Source organism: Rutidosis leptorrhynchoides, chromosome 9 (assembly GCF_046630445.1).
Source record: "Rutidosis leptorrhynchoides isolate AG116_Rl617_1_P2 chromosome 9, CSIRO_AGI_Rlap_v1, whole genome shotgun sequence".
Taxonomy (NCBI): domain Eukaryota; kingdom Viridiplantae; phylum Streptophyta; class Magnoliopsida; order Asterales; family Asteraceae; genus Rutidosis; species Rutidosis leptorrhynchoides.
This window is the reverse complement of record NC_092341.1, coordinates 278,434,107-278,442,884: the sequence shown is the minus strand read 5'-3', so window position 1 is coordinate 278,442,884 and position 8,778 is coordinate 278,434,107.

Genomic DNA, 8,778 nt, shown 5'->3' with positions numbered 1-8,778 from the left:
AATAAGTCGTCTCCCTGTGGAACGAACCGGACTTACTAAAAACTATACTACTCTACGATTAGGTACACTGCCTATAGTGTTGTAGCAAGTTTTAGGTATATCCCATCTGTAAATAATTAAAACTTGTGTAATTTGTAACGTATTTCGTATTAAAAATAATAACTATTTCGTATACACCGCTGCACACATCAAGTTTTTGGCGCCGCTGCCGGGGAACTCGGCGAAACGCTATAATTTTAATATATATTTGTATAAACATATTTGTATATTATTTTTAGAAAAACAATATAAAAAAAACGTTTTGCATTCGCCGCGACTCGCGGAGTTTGTTGCCAGCTTGGATCCGCAATCGCGGAGTTTGGCCTGACACGCCTGATCAACCTAATTCAGCATTAATTACGGTGTATTAATTATTATTATTTATTTAAACCCTAATTACTTTATTATTATTATAATTTAGTTTAATTTTTTTTATTAATTAGTTATAATTAGTTATAATTAGTTTTATTAATATATAAAAATTAATACTTTTATAAAATAAATAAAAAAATAATATTTTTTTATAAATAAATAATTTTATCACTTTTTATATATTTTTATATTTCGTAACTTTTTAATCATTTTTTCGTAATATTTAATTTTTATTGTTCGTAGCTAGTTTTAAGTTTTAGTTTTTGCCGTAGTTTATTTTTATTTCTAGATTTTTAGGCTTTGCCGTAAAAGCCCTTAAGTGCTTTTTCTTTAGATTAAAATTTAGGCGCTTTAGAATTTTGCGACGCAGTTTTTAGATTTTAGTGCCTAATTAAGTTATTGCCGTTTTGGATATAGAATTCCTTTAAGCTTTAATATCTTTAGGCGCAACTTTTTAGATTTAATTTTTAGACTTCTAAGTTTCGACGCTTTATTTTCTTATTTTTATTTTTCGACTGTTTGTTTTTCGACATTTATTTTTCGACCTTTTATTTTTTTCAACGTTTTGCGACGCGCTCTTTTTCTTTCTTATTTCTCGACGCTCTTGTTTTTAGGACTTATAATTTTTTCTATTTCTTCTCTAAAATTTCAAAACGAAAAATTATTTTAAGCGGTTAAATTGATAGACATCCAAATTTTCTGCTTCGTAGTAATAGTTGGATTTGTTAGTGGCTGAGTTGTGAGCTTCCGATTTAAAGGGTTCTGGCTCCCTGCTGCATCTATTAGCTATTCGAAACGTGGGCAAAAGCAGAAAAGTCTATTAATTTGATAACTTATATAATTTTTATTTTTTAACTAATAGGATAATTAAGTAAATGCACCACATTGTAGCTAAAATTTGGTAAAAAAAAAGCGTATTATGGAAAATCTCGAGAATATTTTGGAAACTCTTTATGACATCCGAAATCAATTTAATCAATACTCTCAAACGGGTGTTGATGACAATTCGTTCGGTCAATCTTGGATCACGAATGACGAAACAATAACTGGTTGTGAAATCTGTGGAGATTATCACTCAACATGGGAATGTTTTTATTACGTTCCTATGGAAAATTACGCACCCACGGAACCTGAATGGAACGATTATGAAGAATACAATTCAAATTGGGATTATTCTCAAGAATATTTCCAAACTCAACAACCAGAAGACGAGGAAAATTATGTGTCTGAAAATCTTTTAGACAATATGAAAATCAAACTCGAAGAACTCGATGCTCAAAATGAACAAATGAGAGAGTTTGTAAATCGGCAAGCTGAAACTCTATCAGATTACACACCTGGTGATCTGAGGAGTATTGTGCAAGAAAATATCATATCATTGAATTTTGATGAATTTGAGAGCTCCGAAATCACCAATTATCCCGATGATACTTTTTATTCAGCTTTACCAATTTCACAACATATCGACACATTAGCCTCTACCGACGAAATCATCGATCCATCAAGGGATGAAGAAGAAGTAAGGGTGACAAATTGGTACTCTTGGGAAAATGATAACATTGAAAATTCTACCCCCGAGACCAAAATGGTGGGACCGATAAGTACCATTAATGAAGAAGAATTTGCTTCAATCCCGAAATTCACCATTCCACAACCTTCCAACTCAATATTCTCAATAGACAAGTCATCTACTAAAGATGAACTACAAGCTGTAATAGATATTGACACCTCAAATTTCACCCAATTGGGTAATAGAGGTGAAAACTTTGATCCCGAGAATGAACGAAAGGAAATGTTAGGAATTGTCCACCCTATAGAAATATGTATGTCAGTGTATATCGATCCATTTGACCAAGAACCAGAAAAGAGACATATCCATTTACTAAAAGCTACACTTAAAAAAGAATTAAGTAGTGACGATCGGGTGGGTCTAAACTTTAAACCCATTGATATATTATACACCACCCGAGATGTAAATAACTGGCTCACTATTTTAATTCGTGGAACTTATTCTACCGACTTCACATGTCGTCAGCTAAGTGTGGGGAAGTCTAACCCCACTTAACGTTAAATTAGGGGTTCGGGTTAGTGCATAACTCGTTAATAAACATGCATGATGAGTAAGGGTAAAAGACGCATTTTCAAAAATTAGCAAACAGTTCAGAAAAGCAACCATTCTTGAAGAAAAACATGTGTGATAAAACAAGAAGGAATGAACGATTAGGCGCGCCATCTATCATTCGACGAGCTTTGTAATTACAAACTAGGTATTTTCAATCACTTTTCTACACTAATCACCCTCATGAATTTATAATTAGAGTCTGATTTCATGCAAATGAGGGCATTGCATGATCTCAAGTGTGGGGAAGGGTTATAAATTCTCTCGGGTTTATACTTGGCTTATTTTCTAAATATTGTGAAAATTTTAAAATTTTTCAACTAAATGAATTCAAAATCATGTTTATACATATTTATGAACGATAAAACTAGGTGTTAATGCCGAAATTATTGTTACCTCGGAAAGGACATAAATTGAGAAACAACTAAAACGCTTGAATTTATTTATTAAGATATAAAAAGACGCATGAAAAAAGTCAAGTGTGGGGAGAATGTACCAAGTTATTCCATTAAAAACTATCTATCACATGTTTCTGTAAAGTTATTGCAGGTGCTTTTGTTTTGGACAAAATTAACTGTTTTACCCGATTTATTGTAATATATTTGAAAGAAAGATGGATCTACACGATGAATCAATTCCATCATTAAAAGGAAGTAAAGTCTTCCGAAAAAGAAACGCGCTTCTTGATTTAGGTCATGAAGTTGTCATCCAGACCAGCTGTAGGTTGACGAAAAATCTAGAAAAGTCATCTCTAAAATCAGCAGGAAATCCACGGACCTCAGCATAAAACAGGGTCGCTAAGTGGTCAGACTTATCCTAACCATGAGAGCATCTGTCTCGTAAAATGGGGAGGGCGCCGTGCAAATTAGCTTGATAAGACTAATGAATCAGACCCCCAGAAAGGATAATCTCCTTAAAGATTAAAAAATCAGCATTTAAGCCTGATATTACTCAATCCTTGAGATTGACTTTAAAGATTGAGAATTACAAACTCATGGAATTCGATGATTTCTAAACTCGAGCTTGAACGAGAAAATATTTTGATCAAATTATAAACCGATTTGTTTTCTGAAAACCCATTTTCAATGCGTTCATTACCATTGAACGTAAAATCCTAGGAATTCATCTAGAATTCATTAGGTCACCTGAACCAATTCGGGTGTCAACCGTAAGAACGGTGGTTGCATAGCATGGTCAAAGACAGGACCTTGTGCCAGATCGAAAAACTATAGGGTGAGCTTTACTATTGCTCCTACAAAGGATAGTAATTGCATCCGATACGTTATAGACCATAATTAAAAGCATGTCAGGGGACATTGCCTTAACAGTTGCTTGTTCAACGCTTTCCTTTACAACCGGACGGTAGTTTACCGAAAGGTAATATACGGAACAAGTATACTGGACGTGTTGTTTTCCCAATACAAGGTTAGCAAGTGGGTGACACAAAACCTTAAGTTTTGAGCTAAAATTTTCAAATCTGAAACCCACCAAACCCACAAAAACATTTTGCAAACACCGGTGAAGGGTTATTCCGGAAAACTTATATAGGATAAAAGCTAGATTTAATTTTCAAAAAGATCAAATGTTTTCATAAAGATCCAATTTCCTAAAGGATCTAAATTTTTATAGTCATGTGGGACTGTAAACCACATTGTTACTATCATTGTTTATACCGCCGTATCAAAATCACTAATGTATAAAGTGTGAAGAATAAAGAAGTGATTCGTGTGATTTAATTTCAAGTTCTGTATTGCTTGAGGACAAGCAACATTCAAATGTGGGGATATTTGATAGTGCTCCAAATGAACATATATTTAGTAGCAATATCCTTCCGATATGTAAAGTTTTCAGTTGCAATTTTTCTATTTTCAAGTAATATCCGTTTATATTAAATAAGTGCGAAGACAAAAGGCGAAAACGAAGATTCGAAGACAAAACCGTCCAAAAAGCTCAAATGTACAAGATACAATCCAAGTGGTTCAATTTATTGATAAGAAACGTCTAAAAATGACAAGAGTACAAGTTGCGGAACGCAAAGTACAAGATATTAAATTATACGAAAGGACGTTCGAATATTCGGAACCGGGACCTGAGCCAACTATCAACGCCCGACGTAACGGACTAAAAATTATGAGTCAACTATGCACAAGAATATAATATAATATTTAAATAATTATATAAATTATTTATATATTATATATATTTATTAAATTACGTCGACAAAGCTAGGATCTAAAATATTGTGAGCTGGATTTCGGACCTCCGCATTCGCGGAGCTGTAAGGCACAATAGCTCCGCACTCGCGTAGCAGCAAAAATCAAAATCTTCCTATAAAAGGCACAAGCTTCTGCCGAATCCATTGCACCCCATATCCAATCTCTCCCTCTATATAATTAATATATATATAATATTTATATATATAATATAAATTAGTTTAGTTTTATATTAGATTAGTTTAGTTAATGTAACGGTTATTTACGGGTTTTAAAGTCGGAACTCTGTCCGTGTAACACTACGCGATAAATAATCAATGTAAGTTATGTTCTCCTTTTTAAATTAATGTTTCGTAACTAAGTTATTATTATGCTTATTTAAAACGAAGTAATCATGATGTTGGGCTAAATACTAAAATTGGGTAATTGGGCTTTGTACCATAATTGGGGTTTGGACAAAAGAACGATACTTGTGGAAATTAGACTATGGGCTATTAATGGGCTTTATATTTATTTAACTAAATGATAGTTTGTTAATTTTAATATAAAGATTTACAATTGGACGTACCTATAAATAACCATATACACTCGATCGGACACGATGGGCGGGATATTTATATGTACGAATAATCGTTCATTTAACCGGACACGGGAATGAATTAATAGTCACTAGAATTATTAAAACAGGGGTGAAATTATATACAAGGACACTTGGTGTAATTGTTAACAAAGTATTAAAACCTTGGGTTACACGCAGTTGATATCCTGGTGTAATTATTAAACAAAGTATTAAAACCTTGTTACAGTTTAAGTCCCCAATTAGTTGGAATATTTGACTTCCGATATAAGGATAATTTGACGAGGACACTCGCACTTTATATTTATGACTGATGGACTGTTATGGACAAAAACCAGACGGACATATTAAATAATCCAGGACAAAGAACAATTAACCCATGGGAATAAACTAAAATCAACACGTCAAACATCATGATTACGGAAGTTTAAATAAGCATAATTCCTTTATTTCATATTTAATTGCACTTTTAATTATCGCATTTTTATTTACTATCATTTTATTTATTGCACTTTTAATTATCGCACTTAAATTATCGTCATTTATATTTTTCATTAGGTTTTAATTGTGACTTAAAATATAAAATTGACAAACCGGTCATTAAACGGTAAACCCCCTTTTATATTATTATTATATATAAAAATATATATTTTGTACAAATATAGTTGTTTAAAATATAGTGTAAAATAAGTCGTCTCCCTGTGGAACGAATCGGACTTACTAAAAACTATACTACTCTACGATTAGGTACACTGCCTATAGTGTTGTAGCAAGGTTTAGGTATATCCCATCTGTAAATAATTAAAACCTGTGTAATTTGTAACGTATTTCGTATTAAAAATAATAACTATTTCGTATACACCGCTGCACACATCATATAACTTTGGTCTTTAGAACAGTAGGTTCAACAACAACAAAAATTAACAAAGGTTGACCTCCAAAATAAAATGTATGATTCCACATATTGTAGTAGATGCTAACGTTTGCACAGCTGTCAATAATCCTCCTGCAGTCTCGGTTTTCTGTTCTTTCAAGCAGGCACGAGTGACAGTACTTCATATACCCAAAAATTCACATGATGTGTACATATTTTTAGATATAATTTCTACATAATATGTTGCCAAAAAAGTTGTGTTTTCTGCGTTATAGCTGGCATTGATCTATTTTCTGCATATGCTTCCATTTGATATCTTCAATCCTTTTTTCTCGCTGATGTGGTTGTTTCGTCATCTAAATATGTACGAAAAAGTGTTAGTTTCAGAGATGTTTACCAGTGTATTACAAAGAAATCATACTATAAAGTGAACTTGAACATTTAACCATGATATGAAATTGTTATGCTTCCCAACATAATTATAGTCGAATCTAAGGGAAGGCTTTTGAAGTGGCTGAGTAGTAGCTCGAACAGCTTAGGGTCAAAACAGACCCAAATTATTAGCCCATATATATCTTATTCACCTTAAACTTGTCGAACTAACATCTATATTTTCTAACATACATGACAAACCTGAATGGAAGGTCTCAATCAGCAAGTGATCAGGAAGTGTTGATCCCAATAACTTGATAGCAACCCAACTTTGAAAACATACAATTCAAACTTTGTCAATACATGGTGTATTATTTTTTTTTTTTTTATAAATGAGTGTATAAATTTATTAAGAAATGACTGACATCTGGATTTTTTGACCTATTATGTATACTAACTATGCAATGGTGTTCTACTTTGAAGAAGAATATGGTAGGGTCTTATGCCCTAAGTAAGTTGTATTATATGGTCATATTAAGACAACCCTTAACCATATTTTTGTTGGCTCATCCATATTGTAGGGTCATATTTTATTATTGCCTTATAAGTTACTCTATAGTTTTCTCACATGAATGTCATGAATCCTACCCAAACATCTCATTAATGCTAATGGATTATGTATCAAATCCGCCCATTACTTCATGGGTCAAAAGAGACACAAACAGTCCAGGGTCAAAACAGACCCAAATCTGCCCATTAATATCTAATTCACCTTAAAATTGTTAAACTAACATCTATATTTTCCAACAAATATAACGAATATGAGCCAGAGGTCTTAATCATATACATCTCCGTAATCTTACGTTTTATTTCCTATTCCTACTCGACATCCTGTTACCTAATACTACCGATTGAAAGCAAATAATATAAACCATAGATATAACAAACGAATATGCAACAACAAAGACAACACGCCGCGAAACACACGAAACAGAAATCAGAAACAACAAATATCAAAAATATGAAACATGAAACAATAGTAACAACAAAATATGTTACCTTACAGAATAGAATCCAGCAAATGCAGTTAAACTTTTTTTGTTGCAAGTACATAAGGTGTATTTGGCTGTTATGATTTGAATATACTTAATCTTGTCTATATGCGCACCATTCTGATTCTTTAAACTCAAATTGAGTAAAGTCACCGAAATACACAACTACTAAGCAATAAAATATATATGATTGAAATCCTAACAAAACAATAAACTGGGTAATAAATTGAAAAATACCTTCAAACATATAAGAGATAATATAGGCAGCTAATGCCAAACTCTGATATTGTCCAACATCCGTAGAGAGATGAGTTGACTCCATTGATGTAAATGGGTCTAGATAGCTACCTTTCATCAGGAAGTAAACTTTCATCTCATAAAAATGAATTATATTCAATCAATAAACGACCCACTCTGCATAAGTTGTTATCTATTGAGGTGGACGTGCCATCATGATTTATCAGTCGAGTTGACAATGTCTTTATTTGAATATCAAGCTACAGGACATAAACAACCACCATCATTATCAACCATCAGTTGTGAAGGTGAAGACTCATTAACTTTGTTCTTGGATTCTATAACCCTTGAACTTTATGTGAATACAACATATATATACCTGGCAAACCAAACCCAAAGTGATCAATTTGGGTCTAATGGGTCTTAGATATGGGTTAAAGGGGTTGAGTTGTAAAGTTTCCAGTTTTTGAGATTCTCATCCCTAAAAATTAGTCCAATGAGTTTTTTTAAAACATATTAGGTCTTAGACAAAAAATAAGAAATTGGTCGATTGGGTTCATATCCACCAAGTCCAACAAATAGAGGCGGATCCAACGCGTCTTATATATGGGTCCAACGGGTCGAGCTGCAAAATTTTCACTTTTAGTTGCACGATGTAATTTTTCAAAATAAAATAAAAAATAATAAAATAATAAGAATAAAAAATAATAAGAATGATAAAAAAATATTTAAAACTAAATTTTATTGAATACAATGGTTCTCAACCCGACCCGACCCGTTGGGTCTCGACCCACTCAGACCCAACCCAACCCGGGTCCTGACCCAACCCGTTTGACCCATTTAAATTTTGACCAGTTTCGAACCAAACCCATTTGGGTCTCGACGCAACCCGACCCGTTTGCCAGGCATAAACATATATCATT